The 20,047-nt window shown below is 49.8% G+C and overlaps 1 long non-coding RNA gene across 3 annotated transcripts in view; it reads right to left on the bottom strand.

Moving 5' to 3' along the window:
- LOC137231474 (uncharacterized) overlaps nt 1-20,047 on the bottom strand; it is a 49,172-nt gene that overhangs the window by 15,386 nt on the left and 13,739 nt on the right. For all 3 annotated transcript variants that reach the window (XR_010946562.1, XR_010946563.1, XR_010946564.1), the window contains exon 2: nt 4,740-4,814. This is a non-coding gene — a long non-coding RNA (uncharacterized lncRNA). The remainder of the gene's footprint in view (nt 1-4,739; nt 4,815-20,047) is intronic.

The following is a 20,047-nucleotide window of genomic DNA, read 5'->3' as shown; positions in this document are numbered from 1 at the left end:
AGAAAATACCAGCTGTTGAAATATTATAGTTAATATTTTCTCTGTTAAGTACTTGAAGAAATCAAGAGATGTTGCGATTTGCAATTTTAATTAGATTCACTTGAAATGTGGCCCTAGGCTTCAGACCTGGCATCCTGAGGACAGCTGTAGGCCAAGAGTAAATGCCCCTCTCTCCCAGCACTGCCTTTAGAGGCAGGACTCCAGGCCGGTCACGTCAGCTGACTGGTTACACCCCACACGCACAGGGCATTCCTGCCTCAGCACCTCTGCACCTGCTGTTCCTTCCGCAGAAGCATCTCCAGCCAGAAGCCCACGTGGCTTCTGTTCAGGTCTCTGGGTCTTTCCTCAAATGTCATCTTTTTCTGTGAGCCCCCTCCCCCAGCATTCCCTGCCCCCATTCCTTCTTTCTCTTCCTTTTCTTCTTCTTAATTTCAGCTTTATGGACTCAGCTGACAAATAAAATTGTAAGACCTTTAAAGCACTCATCATAGTGATTTAATATATATACGTTGTGAACGGATTTGCCCCGTTGAGTTAATTAACATGTCCGTCACCTCACATACTTACACTCATCTTTTTTTCTTTTCTTCTCCTTCTCCTTCTTCTCCTCCTGCTTCTCCTTCTCCTTCTTCTTTTTCTTGGTGAGACTATTTAGGTGCTACTCTCTCAGCAAATTTCAACTATACATTACGGTTTTGTCACCACGTTTTAACATGAGACCCTCAGACCTTCTCATCTTATGGCTGAAGGGCTGTGCCCCTGTGCCCACCCCTCCCTAGCAGCCTCTCCTCAGGGCGGTTAACACTTGCTTTACCTATCTAGGTGCTGCTATGTTGGGTGCACGAATATTTACAAATGTTACATCCTCTTGTTGGATTGACCCTTTATTGTCATATAATAACTTTTTTGTCTCTTCTTACAGTCTTTGGCTTAAAGTCCTCACCCCTTTATTCCTCCACAGTCTTTGTCACATCTATCGTCTTACACACTTTTTAAGTGTTTTTATTGTCTGCGTTCCCCGCTAGAGTGTAAGCCCTGTGGGTGCAGGGATTTTTGTCCTTTTGTTCCTGCTGCGTCCCCAGCACCAGGGGGAGGGCTGAGTACTTAGCAGACGGGCAGGAAATATTCCTGAGTGAATGAGTGGAAGGCAGCCACCCACATTCACTTGTTTCAAATAACGACGAGAGGAAGACTCCCACCTACGGACCTTCGGGAGAGGCCGGGTCTCCAGTCACCGAGGTCGGCAGAGTCTCCCGGGGCAGAAATCCTCTGGACTCTGAGCCTCACGGCCAAATCAGGATTGCAGAGCAGGGCACACGCACCAGAGATTTTTCTCTCTTTGCCCACTTTTCGAACCCAATGAACATTATAGAAACATCCTTTATTTCCAGTAGGTTTTGCCATAACTCTCCAAACAATGTTCCAACGCCAGCTCCCCCGGCAGGAGCGCCGTGTGGGGAATGAGCCTGCGGTCAGTCAGCCGCTGCCTTTCTCGGGGACTTTCCACGCCGTGTTTTTCTCCTCATTCTTAAACCTTCCGGATCTGCTCATTTCTCCTGGTGAGAGATTTAATTACTGGTATTTTCAGGGGTGCATGTTCACTACAGGAACGATGAAAGCGGCTAGGATCGGGGCTGAGAGGGCTGAGTCCTGCCACGGTGACCACGAGCCCTGAGTGACGGCGACAGACGCACCAGGGCCGGAGCCCCCACCCCGGGCAGCTCATGCTTGCAAAGCAGCTCAAAGCCCGACAGAGTCAGTCCTTTCCTCACACGCTCAATTGTAAAATCCTAGAGCAGCGTCAGCGTGAGAACGAAATGGTAATTTGCATGGGTCTCCTCCATGTACTCCTTCTGGAGAAATAGAGCCGTGTGGGGTGTTTCAGGCTGAAAAGCCTTTCCCTGCGCTCTGGCTTCAGTCCACTTTCCATGGCTGGCTCAACAGGAAAATGAGTAGGAATAGGATAATCAGCACGCTGGTTTCTAACTGGTTCCATCTATCTATTAATTCAGCACAATTGACCTAATCTGTAGAGTGAAGTCAGGTGGCATTTGTCCACAGTGGAAACAGAAATATGTCACCAAGTAGCCACTGCTCCGTCTTTAAGGCAGACGGAAATTTATTTATTCATCTGCCAGTCTTTTATCGTCACCTGTCCTGGGGAATTCTGAAGGGAGTATAACACGATTTCTCCACCGATTTAATAATGCTGGTCAGTCACTCGAAGTCCAGATGCAAACCTGGCCTTCTACAGAAATCTAGTCATCTACATAGGCAGGTGCAGGTCTTTAACTGGCGGGGATAATTTTATATATGAATCTTATTCATTACTTAGAGTTTACAGAAAATGGAAAAACCTCGTTTTTAGCTAATAATGTGGAATACAGCATACCCAGTGTTGTCCAAACTTTAGGCATTCTCATTCTGCTTTCAGAACTTTTGTCATCTCCAATGTACTTCATTTCTATGACACTCTTTAAATTTCCTGAATAATTTTCTTTACAAACCCACCTTTACCTTCATTCCAAGTAACAGTAGCTACCAAAGCATTGGTTTGGTTCATGCTTTCATCTAACAAATATTTATTCAGCGTGTACCTTGTGACACATTTTTGGGAGCTGGAAATATAGCTGTGATGACGGGGGACCAAGACCCCCTCTCGGGGAGGTTACATTCTGAAGGAGGAGAGAGTCAGTAAACAAGTACTTACAGGGTGTTCCAGAAACACCATGTCAGCTGCGTGAGAAAAAGAAAACTAAAGGAAGGTGAGGGGAAAAGAGAAGTGGGGTGAGTGAGCCTCTGACGGGGGGACATCTCAGCGGAGACCTGAGTGCGAGCCCAGGCGGCCTCCGAGTGGGAGACGAGGGAAGATGCTCCCAGGGGACAGCGGAGGTGGGGTCTGGGACAGAGTCGGGGGCAGAGCCTGGGGACCAGGATCAGGGGCCAGGCGGGGGCCTCACAGGCCCCGGGGAGGAGCTCGGGTTTCCTTTGTGGGTAACTGGGGGGGTTCTGTCATCGTCATCACTGGGGCTCCTGCGGGAAGAACAGACCTTGGGGAGCAGTTCTGGGCACCACTCAGGGTTCCCACAGGGATGGGGGCGGGGAAGCGGGTGGATGAGCCAGCTAGCTTTATTCTTCTCTCTGAGACACACCAAAATGAACACACGACTACTAGGGGAGGTTTGCGGTCCCTCCACGTTCTGTGTGGACGCATGTCGCAGGGTTCCTGGGTCCGGCCGTCGGGAGGCCGCACCACAGGCTGGGAAGGCGGGCTGCCTGGGGTCCGGCCCGCTGCCCGAGTTGCTGCCTGACACATCTTTTGCAGGTTTCTCCTTCTTTGTCTGGATACCAAGGATGCCGAGAGCTGTCTCACGGGGTCCCCGGCGGTAGCAGCGAGATGGGTATGGCCCTGCTCAGCGCATTCCTGCCGGCTAATAAGCAAGGGCTGCCCCAGTGTCCGTGAGCAACACGGGACCGAGCCCTGACCTTCCCACGGCGACGATAACCAGCCCCACGCGGACTGCACGCTCAGTTTTACTTGCTGCTCTTATTACCCTTAAGAAGAGCCACGTTTTGTTTTTAATTGGGCATTTAATAAACAGCAGTAATACTTTCCAAATATAGGGGGTGTTTTCCAAATAATTTCAGGGCTTCAAAGTCCCAGGAGGCTTTTGCTCCTGTGCTCCCGCAGGTGAAATCACAGCTGGGACGACCAGAATTCTCTCCGCCTCCAAGAGTCTGAGTGCGGTGGGTAAAGCTGACCCAAGTGCCCCAGCCGCCCCCGAAGAATGAACAGAAGCATGTGTTCTGAAAGGGACGTAACCCTCGGTTCTCAGAACACACATCGGCTGACACCTGCCGGGCCACCTGGCTTCCCTTATCGCGTTTATTATTATTAACTATTTCAAAAGCACCTTGGAGATTTTCAAGAAAGGGATAGATTGTGATCTCTGCTTTGAGTGTGGTCCTGCCAAGAGACCCAATGACTCTTTAAAGGTCCCTTTACTGACACGGTATGTCTTAACTGATACTTTCCTTTTAAAAACAACAGTCCTTTTGGGGAGTGTGCAGAAAGGATATTGGGGATTATGCTTGAATAAAAACACTGGAACTTGCTTTCCTGTGCCCCCTTTTTTTCAGGGAAGAAATCCTCTTGGAATGTGGAAAAGAAATGAGTTTGAGCAACTAAATCCAAACATCCCCACGCTGATCTGCTCCTCCCAGGTCAGCACCAGAGCAGAAGCCCCACGATGTTCCCCTCCCTCCTGGAAGATGGGACCACAACGTGCTTGCCTGCTCGAGACGGGCGGGTGGTCTCCAAGATGATTCTCCTGTGAGAACAAAGGCCTGCACACACACACACACACACACACACATGCTTAAAAGACCCCTTGAGGAGGCCTTCTGTGAATCTCTGTGCTGTCCCCAATTCTTCCAACTCAAATTGAAGAGCCCTCTGACTTTTCAAACTTTCCCTAAGTAACGCCAAGTGCTGGGCTTCGCTGTGCTTTCCTAACTGGATATTTACTTGACCGGCCTAATCAACCCCCATCTGAGAATAACCTCCCAGCTTCATACTTGATTTTCTTCTAACCGTAAACTGTGGTGGCCTCTCCTCACCAGCCTCCAAAATGAGCGTGATTGGGTGAATCTCAGGACAGCCAAGCCCAGACTCACTGAAACACGGGAACGTGTGACCAAGGTGACCAACAACACTTTTCGGTTCAGCCCAAACTTACCTGAGTGCTCTTGCAAAGTGCTCACGTAGTTTGACAACCTGTCGATCTGCGGAGCCGGGCCACAGGCAACCTCAACTGTGGTAGAAAGATACAGTTGGGAGTTACGAGGGGCAGCACCTTCCAACACTGCCTTCCCCCGAGTCTGTTAGCAATTCTCTTGGGAGTTGGTGGAAAGCCCATTTCTCTACCTGGGGTAAGTGTTTCTTCTTCTGGATTCCGTACTAACTGAATCATCCCACATATTAAAAAATGTAATTCGTGCCCCCACTTATGGAGAATTTTACAGCTAAAATGTAGAAATACCGTAGTCAGAATATTTTATGAAAGACCCAAAACACGTGGTTGTTGATTTGCATGAAATTTCACAGATACCCAGATGATAATATAAAAAGGAAACAAACTCTGTTTGAACCGTGTAGCTGTTCTATTAGATTATCCCCTGTCGGTCCCAATTCCTGCTTCTGATCTAACACCTATAAATGGCCATGGAAATTGTGTATAAAACATGCATTTCATATTGCAAAGGTAGAAAGTTCAAGTTGTACGAGAGTCAGAATTTTATTAGAATTTCTTTGACTCATGCCTTTTCCTAGCCTTGAAAATGTGGGCAATTCATTTCGATCACTCTTTGTAACTTGGAGAGTTTGGTGGCAGTTTGGTGGCAGCCGACAAACTGGTCAGCGAGCTGGGAGACATTGCTGGGCTGTGAAACATGGCGAAGAGGTGAACCAGATGAGTTTGAACTTAATAGTCTTCTAATCCATTTTTACATTAATTTCTTGAACAAACGGGCAAACTGGAGGAGCCCCCGGTGGCTCCACTGACCCTGACCCTGGCGGTCTGGCTCCTAAGCCCCCAGCTTGCATCACTCCATCACTTGCTTTCCTCTTTCCACAGGTGGGACCTGATCCACTGCTGCAAGCCTCCCAAAGCGAAGGCATCAAGCAGAGAAACTCCTTCCGAGGCGCACTTCTGTGCCAGTCCTTCCAGAACGTGGCCTCTGCTGGAGATTTCTAGCCAGAAAGCTGCGTTGCGCCTGTCCTTGCCAATGCTCCTATGTCTCTTCTAGCTTCTTGCCTGGCACCCCTCTCTCTCCATCTCTCTCTGTCTCTCTGTCTTTGTGTCTCTCTGTCTCTGACTCTCCATCTCTCTTGATAGCTGAGGGCCAAAAGATTGGCGTCCAGTTCCCACGACGTACAGACTGTGTCCGGGAGGAATGTAAGGCAGCGCAAAGACCTCGCCGGGAGCCGCAGGCGGGAAGGGGTTTCTGTCTGCCTGCTCCTTGGTCCTCATGCCTCGGGCTCAATCACGCACGGAGCACCGCCTGAGAACCTCCCCGGCCAGACTCCTGGACACGCTGCTCTTGTTTTTATAAATGCAAGAAATTCCCCGTGATTTTAAATCAGGACCACAGTGAGAGAGCTTCTCCCAAACACGTGTGCCCAGTAGACAGCAGACCCAGGACTCCCACCTCAACTCCAAACCCTGGCTCCCGCCCCGGTCAGTGTCCCTGGGCTGCATTAGCTCACAGCCGGTTACTTCACAGTAATGTCAAGGGCCATTGGAACTATTATTAGCAAAGTCCCTGTAGCAAAATTTTCAGTATCTGTTTTCCAGATAGACTGTGAATCTACCGCTGAACTAGAGCTAGACTCTAGACTTCCTGAAAAACTCCATTTGCCCACTTGCAGCGTCTTCATAAGCTCCCTTTGGTGTGAGAGCACTTAAACCTTCTGTTCTCCCGGGGCCCCTGGGCAGTGGGCAGGTGCACCCTAACCGCGACAGGCAGGTGGGAGTCAAAGACTAGGGACAGGGTGACACCAGATGGTTAAAGCTGTATAACTCTTCCTCCCCCATAAATGTGAACTTCCCATTCTTTCTTTCTTAATTAAAAAAATTATTCTTTATCTAAACAGCAAAACTTAAAGTTTAACCATTATTTATAGATGATGTTTTAAAATCCCTCAAAGAAATGAAAGAGGAAATTCTAACCAATTGCTACCTTTCCCCCATTTTCTACCATATGAATCTACACCTTCAGTTTCAAAGCTCTTTCATCCTGGCAGTCTTTGGCAACTGTTTGGGCTGCCCAGTTCCACCGCTCAGGGCACTGGGCAAACGTTACTGTGGCTTCAGCTCTTGGCTGGGAATTTCTCAGGTGCCTGGGCAGTGACTTACATCCTCAGGAGATCCTGATGAAGGACCCTCCATCCCCAGGTAGAAAGTGGCCATTTTCACTCCTTTTGTTTTGAGTTTCCACCACCCCTTAGTTACTTAGCTTCACTAATAGCCCTTATTTGCATATTATACTGTTTATTGTGCTTTATTTTTGGCAACAACCGGACTCACAAACTGCTTAACTAAGAAAAGTCTGAACAAAATGTGAACGACTCTTAGGACAGGTCCTCACACGAACTGGATCATTTCACATCCACTCACTGGAGCTGCCCCTGCGACCGTCACCGGAACCTGCAGGCTGGGCTCCGGTTAGTAGCACAGCAGAGCCGAGCGTAACTGCAGGACGAAAAATCCCAGTAGATCACAGAGATCCACTTATAAATTATAATTTTCCTCTGGGTGGAAGAAAATATTCCAGACCTGTATCATTCACATACTTAGAAATGAAAACAACTTATTTTTGCCCTACTTTCTCGAATTGCTTGGGGGTGAAAAATGTTAAACGGATAATATCTTTCAACGCTGAATTGATTTCTCAGCTTAATTTAAGCATGGAAATTATGTGCCAGATGGCATAATCAACATGTTCTGTTGAAAGACTGCAATTTTATTCCTACAAGAAAAAATAAAAGAAGCGTTTTTCCACGTGGTCTACTCAGCGGGAAGGAAAGTTTATACATGCTCCCTCCAACAATGCCACCCTTGATGAGGAAAATGACAACAGCTTTGAATGTATTGACTGAGCCCTTTGGAAAGCAGGAATAGTGCTTTGTTTCATTCTGCCATGCGGTTCACATGGGAAGAGAAAGAGTGAAAGGAATAATCATGAATACAGTAAAACTCATCTCAGCGCCACTGGACGTTTAAAGTCTTTCTGAAATGCATTTCATTTTCAATCATGTCATAACTATTTCATTAGATATCCTGAGCCTCATGCTATAAAATCGGAATATGCCCTTGGTTCTCTCCTCCCGGGAGGTTGTTCAGAGATTTGCGTGTCTTGGGAGAGATGGGAACTGCCTGTTTTCACAACCCAATCTGTTTTATGTGACATTCCCACTCCCTGCCTGACGCCCATAAAGCTCTTGGCGAGGAACTCAGTTATGAGCTAAAGAGAAAAGCGTGATGTTTATGAAGAGGGACGAGCACAGTTCACCGGCGCAAACATCTGAGCGTGAAGAAGAGGTGGGGGCGGAGGAGAGGAGAGCAGACGCAGGGAGGGTGACTGATGCGTGACCTCGTTTCTGTGCGATGAAGATGCCCTTCCTACGACAGATCAGTTATTGCTGGAGAAGACAGGATGTTTCTACTAACTTTGAACAAAAATTTTAAATGATTATTAAAACAGATCCTTGGAATAAGATATGTTCCAATGAAGCAATAACCCCTCAGTCTGCACTTTTTGGGTCTCGTCAGCACTTTTATGGTCATGGGCGCAAGTTCTTTTTTTCATCTCTGGGTTGAGACTCTTCCCTCTTATCTTTAAAACACCCGTATTTTGATGCCTCGTCAACTCTAGGCATCCCTGGCCCGAAAATGACAGCCTGCTTGGCAGTATTATGCTAAAACACATTTTTCAATCTTCTCACATAAAAATAACTCTATTGAAGATGCATTCGCTTATCATAGCAGATACATTTCAGAAGAACCACATTATGTTTATTCAGACATCTAAATCTTATTTCTTGAGTGTCAATTTTTTTCCATCATTATTCTCATGATTAAATACACGTCACCACAGTCTCTTACACAGGATGACATGATACAATCAGCTTCTATGAAGTTTACTATGTGTCTAACAGATCACTATTTACACACAGTTCAAAGATGACAAATCACACCAGTTGACACGTTAATCACTCTGCACCTGGGCTGTTGCAAGTTCCGCATGTCTGGGGTCAAGTATGAATTTTCATGTTGTTCCAACCCTATTTCTATCCCGATACCAATGAAAACAATATGAATCAAGGAAAGTTGTTTTTAAATGGTTTGCTTTTTAGTTTACATTCTAGAATAAACAGCCCAAATAAGTGGAACATGGGGTGGGGGGAGAGCAGCTTTTATTTACCAGACAAAGTGACAGAAAAGCCATACTTGAGAAACGTGAGCAACACAAGGAAGAACGAGGTGCAGAGACCACAGAGTCTGTGTCCAGAACAGGGGCAGCGAGTTTCCAGAAGGAGACGGCGGCATCGCTGTCAAAGGCAGCGGCTCATCAGAAGTCACTGATTAGGAGCTTCGGCCACGAGGTGGGTCTGAGGCAAAGTGCAGGGTTTGAGGTGTGAATGTGCAGCAGGAAAAGGGACAGCAGAGAATCTTATGCAGAATTTAGAGCAACCGTTCTCCATTTTTTTTCCCTGTGAAAGGAAAAGTGAATGCCTGCTACATCGTTACGGCTCCTCCCTCAATCTTTAAGTGCTATTGTGGACCCCAAGTTGTTGCGTCAATTTTGCACTCTACTTATTTTGCAGTTGAGTGATGTTGAGTAGTCTGTGTTCTAGTTTTGAATCTTCCGCAGTGCAGAGACCGAGAAAAGATTTGGGTGCAGCGAGAGAGCAGAGGGAGAGACAGGGAAGGAGGGAAGGTGGGCAGGGGTAGCTGAGTGGGCTGCCCCTCTGGGGACGGAGCCAGTTCCAGTGGGATCTGCCGAGGAACCACCGCAGACCCTCCTCTCCAAGACCTGGGGCCGGGGGAGTGTGCACTAGTGCCCCCAGCACACACACCGGGCGTTGCCCCCCGGGGCCTTACCCCTCCTGCACTTCCTGGGGTCCGACTGTGTTGGAGGGACCCGGGCAGAGGAGCCAGAGGAGAAGGGGCTCGGTGGGGAGGGAGTTTGGGGCGCCTGCCCCCCCAGGGGAGTCAGACAGCCTCCTGGCTCCGCCAAGGGTCCTGCTCGGTCGGGGCGGCGCCATGCTTTCTCATCGCCCGGCCTGGGAGGGACCACTTACACCTGCTGGAGGAGCGTGGCCTTGGATGCTGTGAATCTAGGTGCCTTGAAACGAACAGATAAGCAGGTTGAAAGGACCCCAGGCCGTTAGTGGAGTCTGATATGGGGATGAGGGCCGAGCGGCCTCCACGCAGAGCCCAGGAGCCCGGGCTGCGGCCCAGACAGATGCAGGGTGATGCGGCCATTCTCCTGTCTCCTGTGCCGGCGGCTCCAATGCCAAACCCGCCCCTCACAGAGATGGATTGGGAGGTCGAGCAAACACTTCTGTGTCAAACAGCACAAGTAGCTAATAGCGCATGCAGTGTTAATAGCACAAGGGACCACCCAACTCCAGACTGACCGTCTGACGGCTCCATGCCCCCTCCCCACGCCTGACACGGGCCCTGACACACAGGTGGCTCTTGTCCTATCAGTGCGGGGCTCCACCCCAAGGTGTCACAGCGATGCCAGCGCTTTCAGGGGGAATGGAGGAACCCACAACGTGTGCATTTCTGCCTCCCCAAGGAGCTCTCAATGTCTCAGACCCGCGAGGCTCCTACTGGGTTCCCGAGCCCAGAGCATCCGCATCACCTAGAACAAGTTCTCCCCCGTGACCGTGACGGAGACCGAGACTCTCTCCTGGACCAGCTTTGGCCTCCGAGCCCTCTTCTCAGCTGGGCCCTCATTTCGGCTCCTGTGTTCTCCGCGCTGTCCAGTTCTAGCAAGAAGCCTGTCAGGTGGGCTTAGCCAAAGCCCTACCACCCACATCTGCTCACAGCCGCCATCTGATTGGTCTCCTCACCCCTGGAGCCCCCAGGCTGTCCGATTGCCCTCAGTGGCGATCCCGTGGGGTCAGTTCAGCCAGTGCGCCCCGCCGCCCCGCCGCGAGGTTTCCTCCGAGTAACCCTCCTTTCCCAGCCCCCTGCTCCTTGGCTGTGAACCCGCACTCTCCTTGTGGCGCTCTGAGTGAGGCCCACCTCTCCTCCCAGCTACAGGGCCTATGGAAGTGCCCCTTTGAGTGACGTCTTCCTTACCGTCCTTAAGAAGCAGCAGAATCGCTATTTTCTCTAACAACCTCCCTAGACCTAGTGAAGCGGAAACTCTGAGAGTGGGGTGCGGCACCCGGGTTTTATCCAGCCCTCGGTGGGTTCTGGGGTGATGACACACGTTTGAGACCCACTGCTCAGATGGAGACCCTACACAGGGCACTTTCCTGCTGCAAAGACGAGGCCCTGGGTGACCAGGTAGGTGCCGGAGTGCTCGGAGGAGGTGGAATCTTCATTCCCGTGGGTCTCCTGTCTGAGAGAGCTCCAGCTGGAGAGGGGCACCCACCAATGTGCAACAAAATTGAGAAAGGCTGACCCAGGCCCCCTGGAGGAATCGTGATTATTTCAGGCATCAGATGGTAGTCATTTAAGATCTGGATTTAAGTATGGAGACAGTTGTGGCTCTAAAAACCCCACAGGACAGTGGCTAAAATTCTAATTGCCAGGATCAGTTCTGTGGTTCTGGACTGACCTGTGGTTTCACATGGGAAAGACCCACAGCTGTAGAGGAAACCACAAAGGTCTGGAAACGGCGGGCAGAGGTAAACAGAACCACAGTACATTCTGCAAAGGATAATAAGGAACCACAGAAAAGCAGCAAAAGGGGGAAAAGTGCATTCCTTGGCTGAGACCCTATTGAATGTTTAAAGTCAGGGAACAGACGGCTAAGAAGGGAAGGGGACCTCCTAGGCTTGAATTCCACAAAGAAACAGCAGTTCAAGCCTATATTTTTACTTCTTATTAAGGCTGGTTAAGAACATAATACAACAGAGGAGTTATTTCAGAATATGTCATTGTTTCACTTCGTATTTTGGTTGCATTTTAAAATCTCTACAGACGTTAGGAATGTATATGTCTCTGCAAATGTTGAAAAATACAGAAACTTCTATAACAGACATGCTTTTACAAGAGGAATATTTAAATAAGGAGAAAACTTCACTTCTCCAACTTCAGCATTTGACCATTACTATCAAATCAGCCACCTAGGAGACAGGTGAGCGAGTGGTAACTGTTAGGGGGCAGATTTCTTCAGATTTCGCTCCACGTTTGTCCTGGAGGAGCCCTTAGACTCCCTCTGGTGGCAGCTCCTTTGGAGCTGGAGAGAACAGGCATCTCAGAACTCTGCACAGTAGAATTTCACGTGAAATTTCAAATCCAAAGCTGCCCCATTGCTAATGCCCACCTGCCTCCAAAACAAAAGTACCTTTTCCTTAATTCACTAGAAATACCGGGAGAGGGTTTTACTTTGTGGCAAACTCTAGTGCAATATTTGAATAGTCATTAAATTCTTTAAATTATTCCTTAAAATTATAACGTTGATGTTAATACTTATAAGTCATTTATATACGTCCCTATCAGAGACAGTGTTTAACATTCACGATGCAGAAAGACAAAAGCTATTTCTTTAATTATGAATTGTCTGTTCCACAAAAATTAATAAGACAGAAACTTTATATCTTTGCAAAGGTTTAAAACATTTAAAATTGGGAGAAAACTTCAATTCTCCGACGTCAGCTTCTTGGGCGCAAGTACTTACGCTCCAAGTCCCTCGAGGTCCAACCCACTTGGGGTGAGCAGGCCCATCCTGCTCATCGCAAACGTCCTCTCCTGCGCCCCGTCCCCGCCGCTGCCCTGCCCGCGTTCCCCTCTTCCTCCATCCTCACCCTCCCCTGCTGTCTTTAACACATGCTAGTTTAGGGCAGCTTCCATCCCATGATCGGCCGGACCGGCACTGGTCAAACGCACCCACCGTTTTCCTCTGCCCACATCCAGTGGTCCCTCGGGTTTCCTTCCTACTTCCTGAGGGGAACTGGACTCCTCTGGCCTCCCAGCTCATGACCCTCCAGCGGCTGCCCGCTCCAATCAGAAGGAAATACAGCTCCCCCCCATGGCCAACAAGGTACTGCACCATCCAGTCTCGCCAGACCTCCACACCTGTGTCCCCACGCCCACCCTTGTGCCCCTGCACCGTCTGCTCCCCCTGCATGCACGTGGTCCGCTGCATGCCTCTCCTCCTCTGACCACCCCGTCAAAGCAGCCCCCACCTCATCCATCACCTTTCTCAGCGTGCACGGCACCTTCCCCGTCTTGAATCGTCTCGTCGGTTCCTGTGTGTGGTGTCCCCACCACGAGAACGTAAGCACGGTCGAGTCAGGGATCTCCTCTTGTTCAGCCACCACTGGGTTTGCGCGCCAAGTACTCAGGACGCGGCCTACTTACTGAACAAATCAACGAACGCGTCAGTGGTGCTGTGAGTTGCCCCTTCCTGGGCATGTTCCGGGCTGTGCTGGTTTCCTCCCCGCTAGACCACTTGTGTTCAGGACCTGGGCCTGGTGAGCATCCCGCTCCCACGTCCTCCATGCCCCAACACCAGGAGAGCCTCGAAGGGAGACTCCTCAAAGGGAGACCTCAAAGGGAGACCGTTCCTGGCTCTGGTCCCCGAGACAGACGAAGGATGAGTGGATCACGGCAGACACGAGACCAACACGGAGGCGATTTCAATGGTCCAGGAAAGAGATTAAGTGCCTGAACCGAGGCCCCCGCAGGGGCAGGCGAAGAGTGAATAAGCTCGAGAGATGCTGTAGCAGCAGAATCGAGTCTCTAGGTAAGTGGGTTGGGAGTGTTCTCGTCTGCTGGGGCTGCAACAAAATTCCACAGATGGGGCACAGCTTAAACAACCGACGTTTATTTCTCCCAGTTCTGCAGGCTGGAAGCCTGAGACCAGGGTGTCAGCAGGGCTGCTTCCTTCTGAGGCCTCCCTCTCTCCTTGACTTGCTGGTGGCTATGTCCTTACAGTGCGTGTGTCTCTCTTCCTATAAGGACACCAGTCCTAGGGGATTAGGGCCCCACCCTATGACCTCATTTAACCTTAATTACCTCCTTAAAGGCCCGTCTCCAAATACAGTCACATTGGGAATTAAGCTCCAACATGTTAATTTGTGGGGAACAAGATTCAGTCCATAAGGAGGCCTGTGGAGGTTAGGGAGCATCTAGAATGACTTCCAGAATTATGTGAATTGCTTGGCTGTTCTTCGTTTCTATTACTTATGTCTTATTTATTTTCTATATTAAGCATATTATGATCATTTTAAAGGGCAGGAAAACCTTCTGTTGCTTGCAGAGCACAATCTATAGATTGGTTTTAGGACACAGGATCCCTCAACTTCCAAATTCCACCCCAAAATCCCTGAGCCAATTTCTGCATCACTTTGATGAGTGTGTCAGGGGGCTTCATTCGTTTTCAGCACCTGAACCATCACTGCTGCTTCTCAATTCTCCTTGAAAAGATTGGGAAGGAGCTGAGGACACTGTGGTCCCTACAGAAGTGCCCACTGAAGGCTGAGGGTTTGAAGAGTGAAGCTTGCATACCCCAGGTGGGAGGGCATGCAGGACGGAGCCGGGGTGCTGTCCCAGCTGGGCCACCTGCAACTCGTCACCTCCTGCTCTGCACACACGCCACATGGGCTTCCGACCTTGCAGGAGCCCCTCTTGTCCCAGTGCCAGGACTGCCACGCACCACACTCCACGGTCAAGCCTCGAGCCCACTTCACCGACTGCTGAAGGAGAAGCAACACAGCTGAACATGCCTCTGGCTCAAAGCACCATTTCCCTCAGAAAATGTGCGATCTCCCTCCAGCACACGGGGCCCTCCTTCTGGCTCCTTCTCCCTTCCCCAGCCTCTCGATGCCCATGATCTCCTTTAGGACCCCTCCTTTAAAGATCACATCCATGTCTCTAGCTCTGCCCTTGCCCAGCTCGACCGTCTTCCACGCAACACCTCCGAAGCGGAATTCCCGATGTTTCCCTCCACCTTCTCATCGCAGCCATGGGCACCGAAGCCACCGAGCTGCTGAACTCACTAATAATAATGAGAATAATACTTGCTAACACATGTGTGTCTACTGGAGGCCAAATTCTGATCTCAGCAGGAAACCTGCTCATTTTTAAGCCTTCCCATTTTCTACACTGAGCATCCTTGGAAAGTTTCTTGGAAGGTTTCTTCTGTACACGGTAGGAGCACAGCCACAGGGCAAGATCAGAGCTCCCCTCCCGCCGCAGCCCTCACCCACCCATGCTGGACCACGGATGCTGCAAGTCTGCACCTGAGCAACCCCGCCCCGCCCCCGGAATGCCGTGCTCCCCTTCCTAGGGAGGGTTAGCTGATGGTAACAACTACCACGCTCTTTTACACCCAGGGAACAGAGAGCTCACAGAAGACACTGCCTCTCGAAACTGCAGCAGGAGACACTATTAGAAACACAACCGCAAGGAAAAGCTTTAGCTGCAGGTCGAGACCCGCAGGCAAGCCCAGGGCAGCCGGGCTTTGCGGCCAGGCCACCCTCCCGGCTGTTCCTCCCCCTCGAGCCATGGAAAGGGACCACATCCGTGAGCCAGTGGGCACCAGGTGGTGGCTGGGGACACATGTGTCCCTGTGTCCCGGCCGCAGTGGCGTCTCCATTGAAGGGCTCGGGCGAGCGGCTCAGCTTCACAGCCGTCAGGACTCTGGGTAAACACGCTTGACTGATTAATGATAACAGCTCTAAAACCCCACAGACGTTTCCAGCACCCAGAAATGTTTATTTTTTATACTAAATTAAATTCATTTTCTCCCTCATTCCCTCTAAGGGAAACGGTGACAAATTTAAATTCAGAGTGGCCTTCTCTCTTGGAGGTGGCCCTGTGCCATGACCTCTAGGCAGGCTCTGGTTTGGGTTTGTCTTTCAGTGGGGGCGGGGAGGGGGAGATTGAAGGGCAGGAAAAGAAAAAGCACTGGGTACAGTGCCCTGAGCCAAGCGCCTCGCGCAAGAAGGAACTTGCTAAGGATTTCGTATTTACCAGGCTCACGGTGGGTGCTTACGTATGATGGAAAAAGAGAAGGAGACAAATCCTTAGGAGCATCTGCTTTGTGCCAGACACCACGATGCTGGGAAACAGAAGACGTGGTCTCTGTGCGGCTCCTCAGAAAACTGAAGCTTGGAGGGGTTCCGTTGCCCAGAGCAACACCGGGCAGAACCAGGGCTTCAGCTCAAGTCTCTTGCATTCCAAAGCCCATTTTCCATCTCTGTATGTTTATCCACACAGCCGTCAGTGAGGAGAGCAGCAATGGACCCTGATTTCTGCAGTGCCTATTTGGTTTACGTAAAGCATTCTGGCCATTTTTATGCTAGTACATTTGTGACCTCTTGAAAATCTGCATTAGACTACATAGTCTTTGTGCTTCTTTCCATGTTAGCCTGGCAATTCCCACCAGCTGCGCACTGGCCAGCAGACAGATGTTCTCAGATGAGCAATCCCTCCAAGGACTAGCTTTCCCTGGATGCTAAGGCTCTACCTCTGGACTCAGGGACGTACACAGATCCTCTAGGAGCTGAGACAGGATGAGAAATTCAGATTGTTGAGAATATCGTTTTAAAACACTGAGCTGAAATAAAGCCATGGTTTGTCAGTCAGTTCCAAAGGACAATCAGACATTGCTTTTTCCAGTTTTGTTTTCTTTTTTAAATTTTAGTCACCAATGAATTTGTAAAGGCGCATGCAGTTACGTATAAAATAAGAAGATGTGTGGCTTAGCTGTGACCTTCAAGGAAAGAAGACACTTGACTGGCTGTTCAGGAGAAGTCATCATAAATGTTGGGAGAACGCTTGACGATGATTCTGATGTTTCTTCTACATGCTAAAGATGGGCCTGGATTTCCCTCACTTCATAAAGTGTAATGTAGAAGTGAGGGAGGCCAACAGCGTGGATTGGGTTGCGCTTCACTAAGGGCCTGTATCAAGAGCTGTGCTCGGTTTCAGGGTCGCAGCTCGGCCAGACGCTGCCCTGTACTGATGCCCAGTGGTGGGTGGGACGCAGGAGTGAGAGCAAACAGCCAAGTGCAGGACTTGAGCCAAACTATCAGCGAAAAAAACGCTGGGAGAGATCACGTTTCAGAACCTCCTCTCCCATCAAAACAAAAACGAAACAAGCAAACGCTTGCCCCAATGTAGTAACTACTAACTCTCTGAGTCAAAGATTCGTTCCGGAAGGTGCAACACACTTTATGAAGCTCTCCAGGCCTTCCTCCATGGCTCCACATCACAGAGGACTCATGGGGCCAGTGGCCATTTCCTGCTCTCTGAATGCTGAGCTCCTGCGCATTCCTCAAAGCCCAGCAGAAGAGCCGCCTCCTCCAAAAGGACCTTCTGGATATCCTGAGTACACTCTGTGGCCGGCTCTACTGCTGTCTTAGAAACAGATAATTCTCTAGCCCGCCATGGCGACTGTTTCTGCCTTTTGCCTGTGGGAACACATGGCCCAGGCAGAGGCCACCTGAAGTTATCAAAGAGAGAAAGCTCTCCTGCGAGACCGTCCTGTCATGGCAGCCCAGCTGATGCTTCGACATTTGGTCAAAGGAGAGCACCCCATGGTGCAGGGGGCCCCTGCTGCTGCTGGGCCCCTGTGGGCCCGTCCACGGAGCCCTGGAGCCGAGCACATGGGTGTCTGCCTTCCACGAGCCCACTTTTTGAGCTTAGTGCAAACAATCAGGATGGTGATGTACAGAAGGGCCCCCGACCACGGTGAAGCTGTGCTGAAGGCGGGGAACCACGCTGCCTTCGTAGCAGCACCACGTCGGCTGAGCTGTGCTTTGCTGTCAAAACAAACAACCCTGAACCCTCAGGAGTGACGACAACAGCACTTCTCTCTCACTCCCGTGACCCCGTCCTGGCTGCGGCTCTGCCCCACCCAGTCTTTCTCCCAGGACCTTGGCTGAAGAAGCAGACATGATGCAGACATTCTCCAGGAGGGAAAGAAGGTGACAGGTCCCAGGACTGCTTTTCAGGCTTCCCCTGTTGCTGCTCCACCATGGAAAGAAGCCCGGGGCCGAGGTGGACCCCAGGGGGACGGGAAGCCTGTAGGAGGGGCAGGGACTGTCCTAAACAGTAATGTCACCCGCCACAACCTGTGAGAAAGATGTGCTATTGAAGCAATCCAGAAAGAACGCTAGACGAGCAGGTTCCTACTGAGTTGTACTGGAAATACAGTCCCTCCAATTGTCTGGTTCTAGGCTTTAACATTTTCACCTATAAAATCAGAGGTTTGGGCCACGTGGTGTCAAGGTCTCTTCCGACTCTGCGTTGAGCCCGAAGCCTTGCCTCACGGTTATCTGTTTTGCTCTCTTATCCAAAGGACAAGCGCCTGTGTCATTTCTCTCTTTCTCACCAAGTGCGGTGCGTGAGAACACAGGCTGAATAAATAAGTTAAACCTAATGAATAGCTTACGCGTTAGTGGGAATTCAATAGATGATTTCCTGGAAGCAGGTTCATGGCCCCCGCCTCGGTGGAGAAGGAGGAAAAGAAGGAGAAGAAACAAAAACGCAGCACAAGAGGGCCTGGGGGTGGGGGGCAGGCCCGACAACGCAGCCTGGGGATTCCCGGCTCCTGGGACGTCCCCTTGAGGGCAGCTCCGTCACCACGGGACTCAGCCCTGGATCTCCCCATGGCTGAAAACTGCTTAACTTACTAAATCTAAAGGCATATGTATTTTGAAACTATTGCAAATGGAAAGAGGTTTCTTTCTTTTTTTCCCTGTTCCGTGTTTTGTGTAGGGAAAGTAGGTAAAGAGCACACTCCCAAATCATTAGAATTCAATTATAGGAAATGCTGCAGTATTATGCAAAAATGAAATTCCTGATTTTACTGTGAAAAGGAAATGATAGCCTTTCGAACCTAACAAAATAGCTGATTTGCCAAGAAAATGCTCTCAGCTAGAAGGAATCCGCCAGGAAGAAAAATAGTCAGTGCTTGGGTCCCATTTACTCTGTTTTTGTAAGGTGATGAATAATCATTTTTTAAAGCTCTCCTAAATTTATGACAAATACACAGCGTTCTTATTTCAATAATTACAAAGCATGATTTGGGTTTCACATTTTGTCTTCAGCTGGAGTGAGTGATGGGCACTGTCTTCCGCTCAGCCCTGCCGGTCCCGCCCCGAGGTGCAGCTTGGCAAGGTCACCTGCGAGTCTAACTCCTTGTTCTAAGGATTGTAGCCCACAGTAACTCCTCAGTCATTGCACTCCTTGGTTGTAAGCGTAAATCGGATGTGTAGATTCACTTTGCGTCAAGGCTTTGTGTGGTTTGAAATTAAATACAAGTAGACCCACAACACAGATAAAATCCATCCGAATAATAGGGGCTGTTTTGTAAGCTCAACCAACATCATGCAGCTGGAAAACCAACCCTTTTTCCTTTTTCCTTAACTAACTCCAACATGATGAGCTGTAAAACTCCACATGCTGTAGTGAAATCTGAGAAGTGAAACAGAAAGCAAGTGAAGGAACAACGCAGGAGTCGGGGTACGAACGCACAAACCTTGAAGGGTCCTTTGTTTTCCAGCTTTCCTTTTGTGGCTTTCAAGTATTACCTTCAAATCAGTGATTTGAGCATTTCAGAGAAACACATTTAAGGAAAGGCACTTCTACAGCATAACTTTTTACCTCCCTCAGAAATCTGTACTCAGGAGACACTGGCCCTTGCTCTGGGGAGGGAAGGCGCCCCGTCTCCCTACCTCATGACACACCCACTGGCTACAAGCCGTACCACCAAGTGGGAGACAACCCACCCTTAAGCCTGACACTTCTAACTCATGAGCATTTTATACTTTTCACCAACTGTCTGGAGTATTTCTGCTTCCAGCGGCTAAAACTCTGTATGTGGGCGATACTGAGAACGTTCGGGAAGCTTAGGCTTTAAATATATAACGTTCGAAGAACTTTCAAGTGCTACTTTACCACTAAACCCCCGAATCACAGAGCCTGGCAGCTCCACGGGCAGGACGTGATGCCCGCCGCCTGCCTCTGGCGTCACATCCCCCCGTTGGTCTGCAGTTTTCCTTGGAGACGGGCCATCTTCACACTGTGCCTGCATCCCCTTCCAGCCCTCCTGCCACTGCTCTGTGTGCACGACCCTGCCTGGGGCGCCTGGGACGGATCTCCTGCCATTTCCTGCACTCTGCACAAGCACTAATTGAAAATTTGGGTGGCCTTGCTTATTTATTTTCCTGGAATGCAGTGGGTTATATTTTCATGGCATTTTCTCAGCAGTGCAGCATTTCAATTTCAAACTAGGACAATGAGAAGAAAAGCCAGTTCCCATCAGCAAAAGACGACTGCACCCAGTT

This window comes from Pseudorca crassidens, chromosome 10 (genome assembly GCF_039906515.1).
Source record: "Pseudorca crassidens isolate mPseCra1 chromosome 10, mPseCra1.hap1, whole genome shotgun sequence".
In the NCBI taxonomy this organism is placed as follows: Eukaryota; Metazoa; Chordata; class Mammalia; order Artiodactyla; family Delphinidae; genus Pseudorca; species Pseudorca crassidens.
This window is presented reverse-complemented; position numbering and strand designations above follow the sequence as displayed.